Source organism: Pongo abelii, chromosome 9 (assembly GCF_028885655.2).
Source record: "Pongo abelii isolate AG06213 chromosome 9, NHGRI_mPonAbe1-v2.0_pri, whole genome shotgun sequence".
In the NCBI taxonomy this organism is placed as follows: Eukaryota; Metazoa; Chordata; class Mammalia; order Primates; family Hominidae; genus Pongo; species Pongo abelii.
The window spans coordinates 120,237,178-120,256,484 of NC_071994.2; the positions used below are offsets into that span (position 1 = coordinate 120,237,178).

At 40.5% G+C, this 19,307-nt stretch overlaps 1 protein-coding gene across 8 annotated transcripts in view; it reads right to left on the reverse strand.

Annotated features, from left to right (window-relative positions):
* Positions 1-19,307, reverse strand: part of SIK3 (SIK family kinase 3) — a 254,200-nt gene that overhangs the window by 163,071 nt on the left and 71,822 nt on the right. The window lies entirely within an intron of this gene.

Consider the following 19,307-nt stretch of genomic DNA (forward strand, 5'->3'; position numbering starts at 1 on the left):
ATTAGCTGGGCATAGTGATGTAATCCCAGCTACTCAGGAGGCTGAGGCAGGAGAATCGCTTGAACCCGGGTGGCAGAAGCTGCAGTAAACTGAGATCGCACCACAGCACTTCAGCCTGGGCAACAGAGAAAGACTCCGTCTCAAAAAAAAAAAAAAAATTGGGAAGGAGTTAGACATATCAAAAGTCTAACTGAAGAAAAAGCCTAAAATTAACCATAAAATCTGGGTTCATTTCAAAACAAGTAGGCAATTTTGCCCTTAAGCCTAAATAATTGCCAAAGGAAAATAAGCTAACATTTATATGCTATGCTAAGCACTTTTATCTGATTTAATCCCCACAAGAACCCCAATAGATGGGTAATATTATTCCATTTCATAGCTGGGGAACCTGTGGCTTGGAAAAATTAAGTAACTTGCTCATTAAGCTAAAATTTGAACCTAGGACTTCCTGACTCCAAACGCTATATACTCTTTCTATTATAACCTTGCAGACTCACAAGTTTGTTAACATAAAGGCAAAAGAGAAAAGAGAAAAGTCAAAACTCCTAAATTACAAAAATATCAACTTGAATTCTCCATGGAGAAAAGTCAAACCCTCAATTCAATTAAGGACACAGGGTACTATATGTGTATTTGATTAAAAGCTTTCTCTGCAGAAAATGAACTGTGGTTTCTTTTTAAAAATATTAATCTCAAACTCCAGAATTACCTCAAAATCCTTTTGGAAATGGGCTTAATTCTACGCAGTTAAGACAGAAAATAAGGAAGGCATTTGAAAAATGTTTGGTTAAATGATGAATAATCAAATCCAGCACAGAGTTATGGCTTCTGAATCAGAAAACTAAATTGCAAATAGCCTTGCATTTCGTAAAATTACTTTCCTGAAGCCTGTTGTGCGTCTGCAGTTCTATCAAAAGTACAGAAACTAACCCAGAAATAAATTATTAAAAATTAGACTAATTAAAATAGGAAAACAAAGATAACAGTTGGTAATTTTAAGAAACTATGATGTAGCCAGGCGCGGTGGCTCATGCTTCTAATTCCAGCACTTTGGGAGGCCGAGGCAGGCAGATCACCTGAGCTCAGGAGATCGAGACCAGCCTGACCAACATGGCAAAACCCCATCTCTGCTAAAAATACAAAAATCAGCCAGGTGTAGTGGTGTGCGCCTGTAATCCCAGCTACTTGGGAAGCTGAGGCAGGAGATCACTTGAACCCAGGAGGCAGAGGTTGCAGTGAGCGAGATTGCACCACTGCACTCCAGCCTGAGCAACAGAATGAGACACCGTCTCAAAAAAAAAAAAAAAAAAAAAAATCTATGATGCAGGGCCAGGCATGATAGCTCATGCCTGTAATCCCAACACTTTGGGAGGCCAAGAAGGGAAGACTGCTTGAGCCCAGGAGTTCGAGACCAGTCTGGGCAACAAAGCAAGACCCTGTCTCTACAAAAAATGAAAAACTTAGCCTAAAGTGAAGCACTGGGAATGGTGGCACGGACCTGTGCTCTCAGCTACTCAGGAAGCTGATACAGGAGTATCACTTGAGCCCAGGAGGTTGAGGCTGCAGTTAGCAATGACAGCACTGCTGCACTCCAGCCTGGGTGACAGAGCAGGTCTCAAAAAAACAAAAACAAAAACAGAGAGAGAAACTCTGACGCAAAAGTCAAGATTTATTGTTTAAATTATAACCAATTCATAAATACCATAAAAGGCGCAATTACTTTATAGGCCACCAATCAAAGTGCACTTATTATTATTATAGCATTTTCTAATGTATCAAAAATCAATATAAAACATTTAAGAGATTCCCCACTTAATGATTCACTCTTTATCACCTTCCTGAAAATTTTCTGAGTCTAAATTTTTACCCAACTAAATATTCAACTACTCCTCAAAAACATTTCTTTCAGATGCTTTGTTTTAATGCTGATAAGGTACTATTCTTATTTACTGCCCAACTTCTAGATCAACACTTACCAATCCCACAAAACCTTATCAACCTCCAAAGCCTATATTTTGAAGATGCATCTGGAAAAAAAAATCTAAAAATTTAAAAATAACACTAATGACAACATCTATTACCAGTTCATCCCCAAAGAAGCTGATTCTGGCTGCATGGAGAAAAGGGTCACATAATCATCAAGGGGACGGTGGGAAGTGGCTTCTTCCTGGGAAGCCCAGTACCCAAAAAGCCTCTCCCAGACAGGCTTCCCCTCTTCCTTATTCACAACGGGCCCTCCTTCATGAAGATGAGAGAGGGAAGGAAAGAAAGGGCAGCAAATTAAGGCTCCAATGCATTCAGAATTTACTCTTTCCCATTCCCCCATTACAAATACCTACAGCACTTTCAGCATGAGTAATGAAGGTTTTAGAGATTCTTCTCTGCAAAACAATGGGTGGGATGGGCAGAAAAGTGTAACTTCCCCAGTCCTGGAATAAAAGCTGTGACAGGTATCCCCCATGTAGAGAGCACCAATAAGCCAGGGAGGACTAAGATGCTGTGTTCTCATGGGTATTGGGGGTGGCCAGCACAAGGCCTGCTGAGGGTATTCAAATCTGACTTTCCTTTTTTCTGTGCCTAAACCACCTACATTACCAAGGTTGTGTCAGTTTACTGTGGGACTCTTTTCTGCTGGCTTATCAGGCTGTATGGCCACCATGCTCCCAGTCCCTGCCACCACGGCCTTGGTCCTCTTTAATTTTTCCTTTAAGTATTTAAGTGCTATTTCCTGGGGAGGAAGGTCAAAGTAAATAACCCCACTTCATTAAAATGACTGAGTCTTAATTAAAGTGACTCAGTCCACCAAAAAATAATTATTTTTTAAAGAAAAAAATGTATGTAAATAATATACGTATGTATGTACATATTCATATAGTTTAGATTGAGAAACGTCAGAGATAAAATGTAGGCCAGGCACGGTGGCTCATACCTGTAATCCCAGCACTTTGGAAGGCCGAGGTGGGTGGATCACTGGAGCTCTGAAGTTCGAGACCAGCCTGGCCAACATGGACAGATCCTGTCTCTCCAAAAGCTACAAAAATCAGCTGGGTGTGATGGTGCATGCCTGTAGTCCCAGCTACTCAGGAGGCTGAGGTGGGAGGATCGCTTGAGCATGGGAGGCAGAGGTTGCAGTGCGCCAAGATTGCGCCACTGCACTCCAGCCTGGGGGACAGAGTGAGACCTTGTCTCAAACAAAAACGAAAATAATCACCCTCCTCCTGAAAAAAGGAAATTATAAATTTTAAAAGAAAAAAAAAAAAGGGATGAAATCTGCAATCTCCACACTCCTTTTTTTTTCTCCCCTGTAAATAGAAGCTGCAAACTTTCTGCATTAAGGATGCTGATGTGCTGCAAATAGATTAGTCAAGCTAAACCACAATGGAGTGAGAAGGGGTCATAAAAAGAAAGGCAGAAAGGGACTGTCTGAGCACGTACATATGGGTATGAGTGTATTACGATTATATTCTTAATTCCGAGAGATGATTTGGGATGAGTCATTGTTTTGTACCAACAAGAGTAAAATTTCTGTCCATTGTTACATATAATAGAGAGTGGATTCTGAGTGGTTATTTTCTACAGAAATTAAACGGAATTTTTTTTTTTTTTTTACCCTGAACCAGAAATTCTGTTGAGATTGGTGAGATTTACAAAGAATTCAGTACCATTTATCAGCCATGTGTTAGTACTGAGAGAAGCTGTTTGGGATTTACTGAGGATTTATTCACATAAAAAATTCTGCAAGGTACAGCTGAACAACTACCACAAAATAAGGTTTCTGGCCAGGCATGGTGACTCACGCCTATACTCCCAGCAACTTGGGGAGCTGAGGCAGGAGGACTGCTTGAGACCAGGAGTTTAAGACCAGCCTGGACAACACAGCAAGACCCCATCTTTTAATTTTTTTTAATTAGGCATGGTGGCAGTACCTGTAGTCCCAATGACTCTGGCACTCCAGTCTACGCAATAGAGAGAGACTCCAACTCTTAAAAAATAAATAAATAAAGTTTCCTGCTTGGCGGTCTGGCTATCAATACAAGCCTAATCTGGTTATCCCCTAAATACTTTTTATTTTCAGAAACAGGATCTCACTCTGTCACTCAGACTGGAGTGCAATAACATGATCACAGCTCACTGCAGCCCTCATCTCCCAAGCTCAAGTGATCCTCCCAGCCTCCCAAGTAGCTGGGACTACACGCGTGTATCCCCACACCTGGCTAATTATTTTTATTTCTTTGTAGAGGCAGGGTCTCCCTATGCTGCAGGGTGGTCTCGAATTCCTAGACTCAAGCAATTCTCTCATCTCAGCCTTCCAAAGTGCTGGGATTATAGGCATGAGCCACCATGCCCAGTCCTCAAATACTTTTTAGAAATGTTTTTTTAATGTTTTCAATGGTGCCAGGCAGCACCATTATATTGGAGCATAGAGGGCATCCTAAAGCCAGTGGCTTCTGTTTGGCTTATAGAAGAACTAGAATCTTCATTACACCATCATACTTGTAACTGTTAACTTTTCCAAAGCTGTATTTGACCTTATGTTTGAAGAAGGCGTTTCATACTTTAACTTCAGACTATTTTTTCATCATCTTCTAATGCTAAACTGATTCATCTTCTGTCCCTAAAAATGACCTGACTTTGCTATTTCCATATCCTTGCTTACACTGCTCTGTCCACAATTCCCTCTTTCCCATTTTTCTCCATACGTAGAAACAATCCTTCTCACAGCTCAATCCTAGCTCATCCTGGTAGCCTTCCTTCTTTGACTACCTCAGTCAACAAAAGGTTCTCTGTCCATCCTCACAATCTCTGTAATAGTAATTGTCCAGATCTCTCAATTGGGCACTTAGGGAAACAAAACAGCAAATACTATATTTTCACTGACTCATAATATATTGAAATTCTTAGGGTTGTTTTTTTTTTTTTTTTTTTGCCATTACTGCTTTTTTTTTTTTTGAGACGGAGTCTCACTCTGTTGCCCAGGCTGGAGTGCAGCGGCGCAATCTCGGCTCACTGCAAGCTCTGCCTCCCGGGTTCACGCCATTCTCCTGCCTCAGCCTCCCGAGTAGCTGGGACTACAGGTGCCCACCATTTGCCATTACTTTTAACAGCAAAAACCACAATCACTTTTACACTAACCTACAGAAGAGCCCTTAAAAGTTATTAGAATAGTAGGTACCCAACTTTTTAATCACCAAAGATAGTTTCTGTTATTTAATACCTTCCCCCTACTCCTACCACTCTTTGGTTTCTAAGTTAAAGTCAGAAGGCCATGTTATTTAAAACTTTGTATAAGGTCAGGCACAGTGGCTCACGCCTGTAATCCCACCACTTTGGGAGGCCAAGGTGGGCGAATCACGTGAGGTCAGGAGTTAGAGACCAGCCTGGCCAACATGGTGAAACCTCGTCTCCACTAAAAGTACAAAAAATCACCAGGGCGTGGTGCTACACGCCTCTAATCCTAGATGGGCCGGGACCCACTTAAATCCAGGAGGTAGGGGTTGCAGTGAGCCAAGACTGTGCCACTGCACTCTAGCCTGGGCATCAAGAGCAAAACTCCATTTCAAAAAAACATAAAAAAAACTTTGTATACTAAACTAGGATTATCAATAAATAAAGTGTATTTTTTTTTTTAAACTAAGTTAAAACTTTTATTGTAAATCAAAGCTGTTAAACTCAGTTCTCACACAGAAAGGACACACGACTCCAGTTAAAAGCAAAGATATTTTATTGTTTGGTTAACCTGTGTGGCCTCATCATGACTAAAAATGTATACTTACTCTCAGCTTAAAAAAAAAAAAAATGCTTCCAGTGCTATCTACTCAGACCCTTTATCAATTTGAGGAACCAAAATCAAGAACTACATACTTAAGTCAATTCCTTATTTTACTGATAAAACTGAGACCCAGAGAAGGAAAGGAGATTTCTAAAATCACAAAGGTAGTGTCACAGCCAGGTCCTCAAAAGGGACATGGATATAAGTCTCTAGATTCTCAGGGATGTGTGTGTGTATGTGTGTGTGTGTGTGTGTGTGTGTATGTGTGTATTTTTTATTTCTTTTTCTTTCTTTCTTTTCTTTTTGCTTTTTTTTTTTTTTGAGACAGGATGGTCTTGCTCTGTCACCTGGTCCGGAGTGCAGTGTTGTACTCACGGCTCACTGCAGCCTCAACCTCCTGGGGCTCAAGTGATCCTCCCACCTCAGCCTCCCAAAATGCTGGGATTACAGGCGTCAGCCACCAGGCCCAGTCCAGTCAGTGTTCTTTCTATTACATCGTGCTGATGCCAAGGACCTTACTTACACAAACAGAATGTTGATTATTTTAGGGCAAGAACCAAGTCTTACATCTCCTTGTATCTACCACTGACTCTTCTACATAGCTGAAGTCACAATAAATATTTATTCACTAATTATATATAATCAACTAATACCTAGTTATCTAATAATTTTAGCCCTTAAGAAATCTAAATGTGAAAGGCAAAGCAATAAAACTTTTAGAAGATAATATTAGAGATTATCTTTATGACTTTATGTCGTAACACATAGAAAAAGCATTAATCATACAGAAAAAAAGATTAAATGTCATTACGACATTAAAATTAAGAATTTATTTATCAAAAGACACAACTAACAGGGAAAAGACAAGCTATAGAGGGGAAAAAAAATATCTGTAACAAGTACAATAAAAAAAAAACGGGGGGCTCGTCTCCAAAATATAGAGGGAACTTACCGGCCAGGTAGTTCCTCAACAATTTATTAACAAATAAGATTTGTATATATTCAAGGCATACGCCATGATGTTTTGATAGATGTATACATTATGCAATGATTACCATAACCTAACTAATTAACATGAAGAACATTCTTTTCATTTTATTTTTTAAATTAAAACGATTTTTAAGTGGGTAGCTCACACCTGGAATCCCTCACCTTAGGAGGCCGAAGCAGGTGAATGGCTTGAGCCTAGGAGTTTGAGACCAGCCTGGGAAACATGGCAAGACCCTGTTTCTACTAAAAATATGAAAATCAGCCAATCATGATGGTGTGCACTTTTAGCCCCAGCTACTCAGGAGGCTGAGGCAGGACGATTGCTTGAGCCCAGGAGGTTGAGGCTGTAGCAAGCTGTGATCACGCCACTGCACTCCAGCCTGGGCAAAAGAGCAAGACCCTGTCTCCAAAACACACAAAAGTTTTTAATTAAAAAAAAAATTTTTTTTAAGAACTACCACAAGTCAATAAAAGACAAATAACCCAAAAGAAAAATGTGCAAAAGACTTGAATATCACAAACAGCCAATAAACTCATGAAAAGGTGCCCCTATGGTTAACCAGAGAAATGCAAACTAAAACCACAATGAGATACCACTATATTCCTACTACACTGGGAATTTTTAATTTAATGATTTAAATTTTAAAATTTTAAATTTAGAACACTGGGAATTTTTAATTTAATGATTTAAATTTTAAAATTTTAAATTTAGAAGTTGACAACAGCAAGTGTTAGAGAAGATCTGAAAGAAACGGGAACTCGCCTATACTGCTGGTGAGAATATAAACTGCTACAACCACTTTATTTATTTATTTTTATTTTTTATTTTGATTTTTTGAAGACAGAGTCTCGCTCTGTCACCCAGGCTGGAGTACAGTGGCACGATCTTGGCTCACTGCAACCTCCACCTCCCAGGTTCAAGCAATTCTCCTGACTCAGCCTCTGGAGTAGCTGGGATTACAGACATACAACCAACCCCATGTCCAGCTAATTTTTTTTTTTTTTTTTGAGACGTTGTTTCACTCTTATTGCCCAGGCTGGGAGTGCAACGGCACAATCTCAGCTCACTGCAACCTCCGCCTCCCGGGTTCAAGTGATTCTCCTGCCTCAGCCTCCCAAACTAATTACAGGCATGTGCCACCATGCCCAGCTAATTTTGTACTTTTAGTAGAAATGGGGTTTCACCATGTTGGCCAGGCTGGTCTCGAACTCCTGACCTCAGGTGATCTGCCCACCTCAGCCTCCCAAAGTGCTGGGATTACAAGCGTGAGCCACCGCGCCCAGCCTACAACCACTTTAGAAAAAAGTCTGACAGGCTGGTCCTATGGTAGTGGGTAATCAGAACTTATTAACATTAGTGTCACTAAAGCTGGTATACAACCCCCCACTGCTAAATTTGACTGGTTTTAAAAAAAGAAAAAAGTTGGGCAGTAGCTAATAAATTGAAGATAAAGAAATCCTGGCTAGGCATCATGGTTCACATCTGTAATCCCAACACTTTGGGAGGTCAAGGCAGATAGATCACTTGAGGCCAGGAGTTCAAGGCAAGCCTGGTCAATGTAATGAAACCCTGTCTTTACAAACAATACAAAAATTAGCCTAGTGTAATGGTGTATGCCTGTAATCCCAGCTACTCAGGAGACTGAAGCAGGAGAATCGCTCGAACCCAGGAGGCGGACCTTGCAGTGAGCCGAGATCACGCCTCTGCACTCTAGCCTGGGCGACAGAGAGAGACTCTGTCAAAAAAAAAAAAAGGAAGGAAGGAAAGAGGGAGGGAGGGAGGGAGGGAGGGTAGGAGGGAGGAAGGGAGGGTAGGAGGGAGGGAGGGAGGGTAGGAGGGAGGGCGGCAGGGAGAGGAAGGAAGGAAGGAAGGAAGGAAGGAAGGAAGGAAGGAAGGCGGCAGGGAGAGGAAGGAAGGAAGGAAGGAAGGAAGGAAGGCAGCAGGGAGAGGAAGGAAGGAAGGAAGGAAGGAAGGAAGGAAGGAAGGAAGGAAGGAAGGAAGGAAGGAAGGAAGGAAGGAAGGAAGGAAGGAAGGAAGGAAGGAAGGAAGGAAGGAAGGAAGGAAGGAAGGAAGGAAGGAAGGAAGGAAGGAAGGAAGGAAGGAAGGAAGGAAGGAAGGAAGGAAGGAAGGAAGGAAGGAAGGAAGGAAGGAAGGAAGGAAGGAAGGAAGGAAGGAAGGAAGGAAGGAAGGAAGGAAGGAAGGAAGGAAGGAAGGAAGGAAGGAAGGAAGGAAGGAAGGAAGGAAGGAAGGAAGGAAGGAAGGAAGGAAGGAAGGAAGGAAGGAAGGAAGGAGTCCCATGACCTAGTAATAATTCTATTTTTGGGTATATCCCCAACAGAAATATGTGCTGAAATGTACCAGAATACACACGTAAGAATGTTCTTGAGCTAAGCACAGTGGTTCATGACTGTAATCCCAGCTAATTGGGAGGCTGAGGCAGCAGGATAATCTGACACCAGGAGATCAAGACCAGCCTGAGCAAAACAGCAAGACCCTGTCTCCAAAAAAATTGTTTTAGTTTAAAAAATAAAATAATGTTCTTTATGTTAATTAGTTAGGTTATGGTAATCACTGCATAATGTATATATCTATGAAGATATCATGGCATATACCTTAAATATACACAAATTATGTTAACCGTACCTCAATAAAGCTGGGAGGGTGAGGAAATGTTCTCAGCTGCAAATTCATAGTATCCCCAAACAGGAAAACACCAACAAATGTCCACCAACAACAGAATGAAGAAATAGTGGCATATTCATGCAATGGAATACTATACAGCAATGAAAAAGAACAAACTACTGCTACACATAATAGAGAAAAATATAAAATAGGATGTAAGAAGCTGATACAACAGAATACATATTGTGTAATTCCAATTATATAACACTAAAAGCTAGGCAAACTATATTGTTTAAAGATGCTTGTTTAGGAAGTAAATCAATAAAGAAATGCAAAGAATTAGCTGAGTGCAGTGGCATGTGCCTATAGTACCAGCTACTTGGAAGGCTGAGGTGGGAGAATCACTTCAGGCCAGGAAGTCAAGGCTACAGTAAGCCATAATCAAGCCACTGCACTCCAGGGTGACAGAGCAAGATTCTGTCTCTAAAAAAATAATAATAATAAATAAGAAGAAAAAGAAAAGAAGTGAATATCAAAAAGTTAGCACGTTGATTGGACACAGTACACAAAAAGCTGGCTCCTAGGCATGCTAAAAATGTTCTATTTCTTGATCTGTGTGTTGTATATAGGAGTATTTATAACAGCTCATTAAGCTGTGTATTTTATTACACACTTTTCAGTATACCTATTTTCTTTCAAAATGAAAAGGTTTTTTAAAGTGCTAAGCACAGGCCTAGTACATAGCAAACATTCAATAAAACAAATTTTTTTTAAGGCAAGATACTATTGAATTGGTGTAATACACCTTGAAAGAATCAAAGTACCTGTGAGTATGAAGACATGACACATGAAGTAAAAGTCATTTACTCCTGATTAGGTCATCATTCTAGTAGAAAAAAAACTGGTTATACAGCTCCTTTGCACCTAAAGGAGGTAGGATCTACAAATCCTATAAATGAGAAAGTTCATATGGATTTCAATTAGCTACTTGGAATTGAACAAATTAATCTCTATAAATCTCAGTTTCCTCATCTGTCTGAGAAAATACCTGTCTAGATAGCTTATCATGAGGTTCAAATTAAACAATATTTGTAAAAACACTTTATGAATGGCAAAGCAGCAAATGTATAGCATTATTAATATACTATTACATGACATGATTTTAGATATAAATAAATTGAGCATGAGAGGAAATACCATAGAACATGAAAATACGAACACTTCATATCCTGCTTTTCATTTAGGATTTGGAAAACACGATGTCCCTAAATTGGTATAAAATCTTCGGGGGTAATATGAGAACGGATGAAACTCCAGATAATGTGAAAATTGAGTAACAGCTTGGGGGGAAACCCGCAGCTGATATCTCAACACAGTTGTCCCTCGGTATACTGGGGGACTGGTTCCAGGAAGGACCCCCGAGTACACCAAATTACACACACACTCAAGTCCTGCAGTCCCCCTGAGGAACCTGCATATACAAAAAGTTGGCCCTCTGTACAGACAGGTTTCACATCCTGCAGATACCATTGTTTTGATCAGCATTGGGATGAAAACAAATCCACATATAAGTGGATTTTTTTTAAAAAGAAAAAATGCAGCTCAAACCTGTGTTGTTCAGGGGTCAGCTCTACAAAAGCATTCACTAATTCTGACCAAATGACAGTTCCAAAAGAGAACTCCACCCTTAAACTACTGTTGACTTCATCCTAAACTGGATTATCTTTGATGGTAGGAACTAATCTAAATCATCTTCATGAGATGCTTTAGGTGTAACACAAATGGAACAGGAAGGAAAGAGCTCCAAACCAGCCTAATTAACCGCAGTCCACAGCAAGTGGGCAAATGTTGCTGGGAAGGAGGCAAGAAGAAGAAATGCTATGGCCAGAACACTCAGAAAATGGCAACTCTAAACAAGACTGAATTATTGTAACATTGTTTTTATTTTATTTTATTTATTTTTTTTTTTTTTTGAAACAGTTTCACTCCGTCACCCAGTCTGGAGTACAGTAGTGCATCTCAACTCACTGAAACCTCCACCTCCTGTGTTCAAGTGATTCTCATGCCTCAGCCTCCCGAGTAGCTGGAATTACAGGCGCCTGCCACCATGCCCGGCTAATTTTTGTATTTTTAGTAGAGAACGGGTTTCACCATGCTGGCCAGGTTGGTCTTGAACTCCTGACCTTAGGTGATCCACCCGCCTTGGCCTTCCAAAGTGCTGGGATTACAAGGTGAGCCACTGCACCCGGCTTTTATTGTAACTTTTTTTTTTCCTTAGAGACAGAGTCTTACTCTGTGGCCCAGGCTGGAGTGCAGTGGCATGATCTCAGCTCACTGCAACCTCCACCTCCCGGGTTCTAGCAATTCTCCTGTCTCAGCCTCCCAAGTAGCTGGGACTACAGGTGCACACCGCCACACCCGGCTAATTTTTCATGTATTAGTGGAGACGAGGTTTCACCGTGTTGCCCAGGCTGGTCTGGAACTGAGCTCAGGCAATCCACCCGCCTCAGCCTCCCAAAGTGCTAGGATTACAGGGTGAGCCACCGCACATGGCCTTTATTGTAACTTTTTTTTTTCAATTGTAACATTTTAAAGGAAATGTATATATCACAGAATTTCAGAAACAGAATGGACACCAATACAAGTACTAATTTTACAAATGAAGAAATCTGAAGCCTCAAGAGTAGAACTGACCTACTGGTTACAGTAAGTAGCTGTTTTATGAGTAAATAATTACTAAGTAAATTTTAAAAGTAAAAGTCTTGTAATAAACAGTCAAGGCTCACTAACAAAGCTCCATAAAAACTGAAATCGCCTCCTCTCCTGCCAATATTTAAACTTGGCAGTCAACCCCTCCTTTTTTTTTTTTTTTTTTTTTTTGAGACAGAGTCTCGCTCTGTTGCCCAGGCTGGCATGCAGTGGCGTGATCCTGGCTCACTGCAACCTCTGCCTCCCGGGTTCACACGATTCTCCTGCCTCAGCCTCCCGAGTAGCGCGACTACAGGCGCGTGCCACCACGCCCGGCTAGTTTATGTATTTTTTAGTACAGACGGGATTTCACCATGAATCCAGGAGGCAGAGGTTTCAGTGAGTTTAGATACACCACTGTACTTCAGACTGGGCAACAGAGAGAGACTCCATTTAAAAAAAAAAAGAAAAAAAGGAAGAGAAAAGGAAAGCAAATAAAACAGTTTATTGATACTATTGAGCCATAAGCAGCTACACTATTTGTACTTGAAAGATAACAGCCGTTCAAAGCTGTACCTTCCCCAAAGAAAAGCCCCACCTCAACCACATCAATTGCTACTAGCTAAATAAAAACATACAACCTTCCAAATCAGGGGTTTGACGAATGAGCCAGATGAAACTACACATTCATTTGCTCAGAAAAAGTAAGTGTAACAGCCAACTCGGCCATTTATCAGAAGGCACAGGCCCTTGAGAAGAGCATCATGGGTCACAATGATATTTGTATGTGTATATGTGCATATATATATATATATATATATATATATATATATATATCTCCATGGTTCCTGGCTTAAAGCTCCTATATAACCCTTGTAATTTCCTAAGTGACTTTGGTTAGAAATACTGTATTCGGCCTCTTGCCACTGGTTCCTGAACAGCTCCAGAGTGATAAAAGCAAAAGACAGTCTTTTGCTATTTATAACAAGCCCCTTTCAACCACACCTGAGCTTATGTTAATGAGATGATTTTTGGAAAGTCCCTAGATAACCACAGGACTGGTGGCCAATTGCCAGGGGAATCAACCCTGTGCGCATACAGTTAGAACTCAAAACCCCACCCTCAACCTCCAGGGAAAGGAGAGGGGCTGAAGGTTGCACTGATAACCAATGGCCAATGACTTAATCAATCATGCTTACCTAATGAAGCCTCCATAAAAACCCAAAAGGGGGCATCCAGGAAAGTGAAGAGGAACACATCCACTTGCTGGGAGGGTGAGGCACCCCAGCTCTACAGGGATGGAAGCTCCTGCGTTCAGTACCCTTCCAGGCTTTGCCCTGGGTATCTCTTCATCTGGCTGTTCACTTGTGTCCTTTAAAATATCCTTTCTAATGAACTGGTCAGTGTGTTTCCTGAGTTCTGTGAGCCACTCTAACAATTTCATGGAACCCAATAAGGGGATCTTGGGAAACCAGTTTATAGCCAGCAGGTCAGAAGCACAGGTAAAACCACTTGGAGCCTGTGACTGGCACTGAAGATTGGGGACAGACTTGTGGGACTGAGCCCTCAATCTGTGAGATCTGATGCTATCTCCAGGTAGACAGTGTTAGAACTGAACTGAACTGAACTGCATTAGAGGACACCAGCTGGCAGCTGCTGCAGAACTGGTTGACTGCTTGGTGTGTGGGGATACACTCCCACACATTTGGTCACAGAAGTATTTTGTGTTGAGAGTACAGGAGAAACCGATTCTGTTATTCCTATATTCTAGGAGTCATCCACAGTCATTCAGGCAGTTTCTACACAAGAGAAGAAAGTCTACTGCATCGTAGCAAAAAATAAACATTAAACCTTCAGAACTATTCGCACAAAAGAAAAATGGAATCACAAGTCAGGCGGGGAAGGAGTGGTGCTTATCAAAGGTCAACCACTTAGTACAAATTTGCTAAACTGTCTTGGTCAGAGCACATTGTCAGAACCTCACTCTTTCCACAGAATTTTCCAAACATTAACCCATGTCCACAGCACGATGATGAGGTAAATGATGTTTTACACACAGGGAGGAACAAAAAAGTGAGGGCCTGGCTGAGCCAATATTCTCTCTGACTTTTAGTTAGCATATAGATCTCTGTTTATTATTCTAGAAAGCTGTTCTCAATTTCACACACAGGGGATTATGTTTTCAGATGTAAAGTCTATATAAGGGCTGCTTTGCTTACCACTATCTTTGTCAACCATTATCAAAAACTCCATTAATTAAGCTAGGCACCGTGGTGTGCACCTATAGTCCCAGCTACTCAGGAGGCTGAAGCAGGAGAATCCCCTAGGAATTCGAGTCCTGTCTGGGCAACGTTAACGAGACATCATCTCTAAAAAAACTGAATAAAATAAAATAAAATAGAATAAATCTGGGCACAGTGGCTCATACCCAACACTCTGGGAGGCTGAGGCAGGAAGATCATTTCAGCCCACGTGTTTGAGACCACCCTGGATAGCACAGTGAGCCTCTTGTCTCTACAAAAAAAAAAAAAAAAAAAAAAAAAAAAAAAAAAAAAAAAAACCTAAAAATAACAAAATAACAAATAAAAAATAAAAATAATCCATAAATTAGTTAAGAAACCAGCTTTTGAGCACCTTCTACCTGTAACAACAGGCCTGCCTACAAAGAAAATATTAGTTTTAAGTAAATCCTACTTTATTTTATTCTACCCATTGCTATAGAAACAAAGGTCTGATCATTTTGTAGTTGGGTATGTCAAAATCTTTTTATCATAGAAGTAAATGTGTCTAGAGATTGACTGGAAAGAGGCACAAGGGAACTATCTGGGATATAGAGATTTTCTCTATTGATTAAGGTGGTGGTTATAATAATTCATCAAATCTCATTAAACTGTATATTTAATATCTATGCATTTCCTGGTATGTAAATTTTACCTAAAAAGAGTAAGAGTCAAAGACAATTATTTAACAGCCAAACCCTTGAGTTAGGAAACACAAAGGGTAAACCCCATATAATTAAAAAAAGACAAAAAGCCCAACTGAAAAAACATATTCTTTCCTTTGGTCTACATTTCAACTTCTGTGTACTGATTAATTCTTGAAAAATCAAATACCCATGGGGCTTTCATAACCCCACTATGCAGAAAGTAGAGGGTCTCAGGGCAGAGTGGACACTTTCATCTGCCTGTGAGCATATAAACCACATTCATCAACTAGAGCTGCCCCATCCATCAGTCAAAGCAAAAACAAACTGTCCTTGTGTCAAAAGGCAACATAGAAAGTCACCCTGTGATATCTCCTCTGGGACGGGTTAAGAGAAGAAGAAATCAATTGAAATCTCATTTATAACCACATGGCCTAAATTAGTCTCTCACAGTCATCAATGAGATGCTTATCAGATTGTGGAGGGCAAGGGAGGAAATGTGAAAAAGTTAAAAAAAAAAAAAAAAGTACAAATGTAAGTAACTCATATCGTAAGTGAAAAACCCACTTTCACCTTACCACACAGGTTTATTTTGTTCAGAAACAAATGCAAAGTGAATACATAACTGGATCTATTTCAAGGGTTAATATAATAAAAATACCTTTACTCTGGAAGCAAAAAGAGTTCCTTCTTGATAGAAACGCCAGGTTTAACCATTGGCAGATTGTAGAAAACACAAATGACAACTAAGATAACTAGTGCAGGCTAAACAATAACATTTTCACTTTTTAAAATAACTCCAATGCAACTCCATAGTCAATCATTCTTACTAGCAGTTGTTGAGGCTCAGAAACCGATACCTCAAAATATGGCACTTTGACATGCTGAACTGTAGAATCCTCAAGGCCTCTCTGACCATCCCCTCACCACCCCCAAAGCACAGGGAGAAGTTGTTCTCTGAAGTTCCCTTATCTGCCTAAATCTGGACCTGCCAAAGAAGAAAATGGTTATATCTGTCCCTTCCCTGAGTTTTCATTAACTGAACTAATATTGCAGGAAGAGAGACTGAAGTATGTCAACACACCTGACGATTTTTTTTTTTTTTAAGACAGGGACTCACTCTGTCGCTCAAGCTGGAATCACAATCACAGCTCACTGCACCCTTGACCTACTGGGCTCAAGTGATCCTCTAGCCTCAACCTCCCTAGTAGACAGGACTATAGTCATGTGCCACTATGCCTAGCTAATATTCTTAAAAAAAAAAAAAATAGATACATATATATAGCACACTGCACTATGCCAGTGCTTGGGAGTAACTTTATCTTTTTTTTGAGACAGGGTCTCTCTGTGTCACCCAGGCTGGAGTGCAGTGGCGCAATCTCACTTCACTGCAACCTCCGCCTCTAGGGTTCAAGTGATTCTCCCACTTCAGCCTCTCAAGTAGCTGGGATTACAGATGTGCACCACCATGGCATAACTAATTTTTTGTATTTTTAGTAGAGACAGGGTTTTGCTATGTTGGCCAGGCTGGTCTCGAACTCCTGGCCTCAAGTGATCTACCTGCGTTAGCCTCTCAAAGTGCTGGGATTACAGGCATGAGCCACCACACCTGGGCCTGGACAGACTTTTGTCACAAACCACTATCTGCTCTGTAGGCCCAAAAAACTTTGTCCCAGACCACTGTATATTCTCCAAGCCCATTGAATAACTTTAAAAATCATTTACTGGCCCTGTAAAATCATCCATACTTCCCCATCTCCCTTCCTCTAAAAACAAGGGTACATAAGCATCTGTACCCCACTGGGTTGTGGGCAATCGCTCTGTGATTTTCCTCCATACATGTTAATAAAAATGTTTATGCCTTTTCTCCTATTAATCTGCCTTTTGTCAGTTGATTTTCAGCTAACCTCAAAGGGGGAAAGGAAAACTCCCCTTTCACTCCTACACAGTCTTTAAAAAAAAAAAAGCATTACCAATATTGGCTGCATAAATATACTAATAATAACACATGCTCATTTCTGCCATTGTGCCTCTTTTCCCTAAAGATTACTAAAAATAGCCACCTTAGCAAAGAAGAACAAAGACTATCTTGGAAGATAAACAGGGCTTCAATAATGCCCCATAACTCTAAACTGATGTAAGCCTGCAACATCTGTAAAGTCATCAGGGGCCCATCAGGTTAAGGTTGCAATATTTTACAAACTCACAGGCTGAAAAATTCCTTAAAAACCATATGGCTGGGCATGGTGGCTTACGCCTGTAATCACAGCACTTTGGGAGGCCAAGGCAGGTAGTTTGCTTGAGCTCAGGAGTTCAAGACCAGCCTGGGCAACATGGCAAAACCCCAACTCTACCAAAATATACAAAAATTACCCAGGCGTGGTGGCATGTGCCTGTAGTCCCAGCTACTTAGGAGGCTGAGGTGGGAGGATCACTTGAGCCCAGGAAGCAGAGGTTGCAGAGAGCTGAGATCAGCGCCACTGCACTCTAGCCTGGGTGACAGAGTGAGACCCTACCTTAAAAAAAAAAAAAAATCATCTAATGCAGTAGTTTGCAAGCTTTAAGTAGCTATGGAATTCTACCCCATTCTTTAAAAAACAAAAACAAAACCTCAAAAGTTTATATCAGATGCCTTTCCACTTTCTTTTTGTCCAATCACACTAAAAGGACACAAAATCATCCATCGGTAACAACATGCGGTAGTTTCTCAACTGTCAATGAGCAACTACTACCTCACTCAGTGTATACACTCTGGTGCAAAGCTAAGCACCTTTCCCTATATTTCAATCTTCATTCCACAAGCAAACCTGGAGGCCACTCAAAAGAATCCTAAGACTCTGTGTAAATGTAGCTTGAAAAAAATCACTGATCCAGTCCAACCCCCTTATTTTACAATTGATACCATAAAAGTAAAATGAGAGGCAGCATGGTATGACTGAAAGGAAAGTGATAAAAATCAATCCTAGTTCTAGCCCTTACCGGTATGCGACCTTGAGCAAATCTCTTAAATTCTTTGAATTTTAGTTTCCTCATCATAAAATGTGAATAATCATATCTATGCCCAATATAATTTTTTTTTTTTTTTGAGACAAGATCTGGTTCTGTCACCCAGGCCAGAGTGCAATGGCACAATCTCAGCTCACTGCAACTTCTGCCTCCCAGGCTCAAGCGATCCTCCCACCTCAGCCTCTGGAGTAGCTGAGACCACAGGCATGTTTCACCATGCCCAGCTACGTTTCTGTGTTTTTGGTAGAAACAGGGTTTCACCATGTTGTCCAGGCTGGTCTTGAACGCCTAATCACTCAAGTGATCCACCTGCCACAGCCTCCCAAAATGCTGGGATTACAGATGTGAGCCACCACACCCAGCCTATACTTTCTTTAAAAGTGCTCTGCAGTCTGCAAATTATATAAATTAAGGTTATTATTTTTATTGTTAGGTGATTATTAACCAAGATGACATGGTGAGTCAAGTGCACAGTCAGACCTGGAACTCAAATCCCCTGACTACCTCTCTAAGGCTTTTTCCACAACTTTATGTAACACTTGTGTTCAATACTAAGCCATTGTTATCAACTTCTCAAATTTGGGTTTTATACTAACCATTTGTATTGAAAAAAAAAATGGTGCCATGCATAAAACAAAATCCTTTAAGATTACATGAAATAAATGTAAACCCAAGGAATTGATGGTCTATCCAAGCCAAAAGGGGGAAATGTAGATAAGGGATATACAGTCATGCACCATATACCAACAGAGGTCCTGTAAGATGATAATGCTGTATTTATACTGCACCTTTCCTGTTTAGCTGTATTTAGATACACAAATACTTTACCATTGTGTTACAACTGCCTACAGTATTGAGTTAGGAAAATGCTGTACAGGTTTGTAGCCTAGGAGCAACAAGCCATACCACATAGCCCTAGGTGGGTAGTAGGCTATACCATCTAGGTCTGTGTAACTACACTCTATGATGTTCCCACAAGGAAACAATCACCTAATGATGCATTTCTCAGAATGTATCCCCATCGCTAAGCAGTGCGTGACTATACTTGCATTCTACAATATGATATATCATGAATGGTTGTTAAGGCACTAATGAAACAATTTTGACCATTCTGAGCTGCTGTGTACTGTTGATGTGCTGAAGAAAAAAAAAAGCCCATAATGTGGCTAAATAAGAACTTCAGCATGTACATATTGATCAGAACCCAACTATGATTTTTAACAATTAAAAATGTCCCAAAGCAAAACATGGTTGAACTTCCAGGTCAAATGTAAATACAATTTGATGAAGTCATCTAACCTACAAAT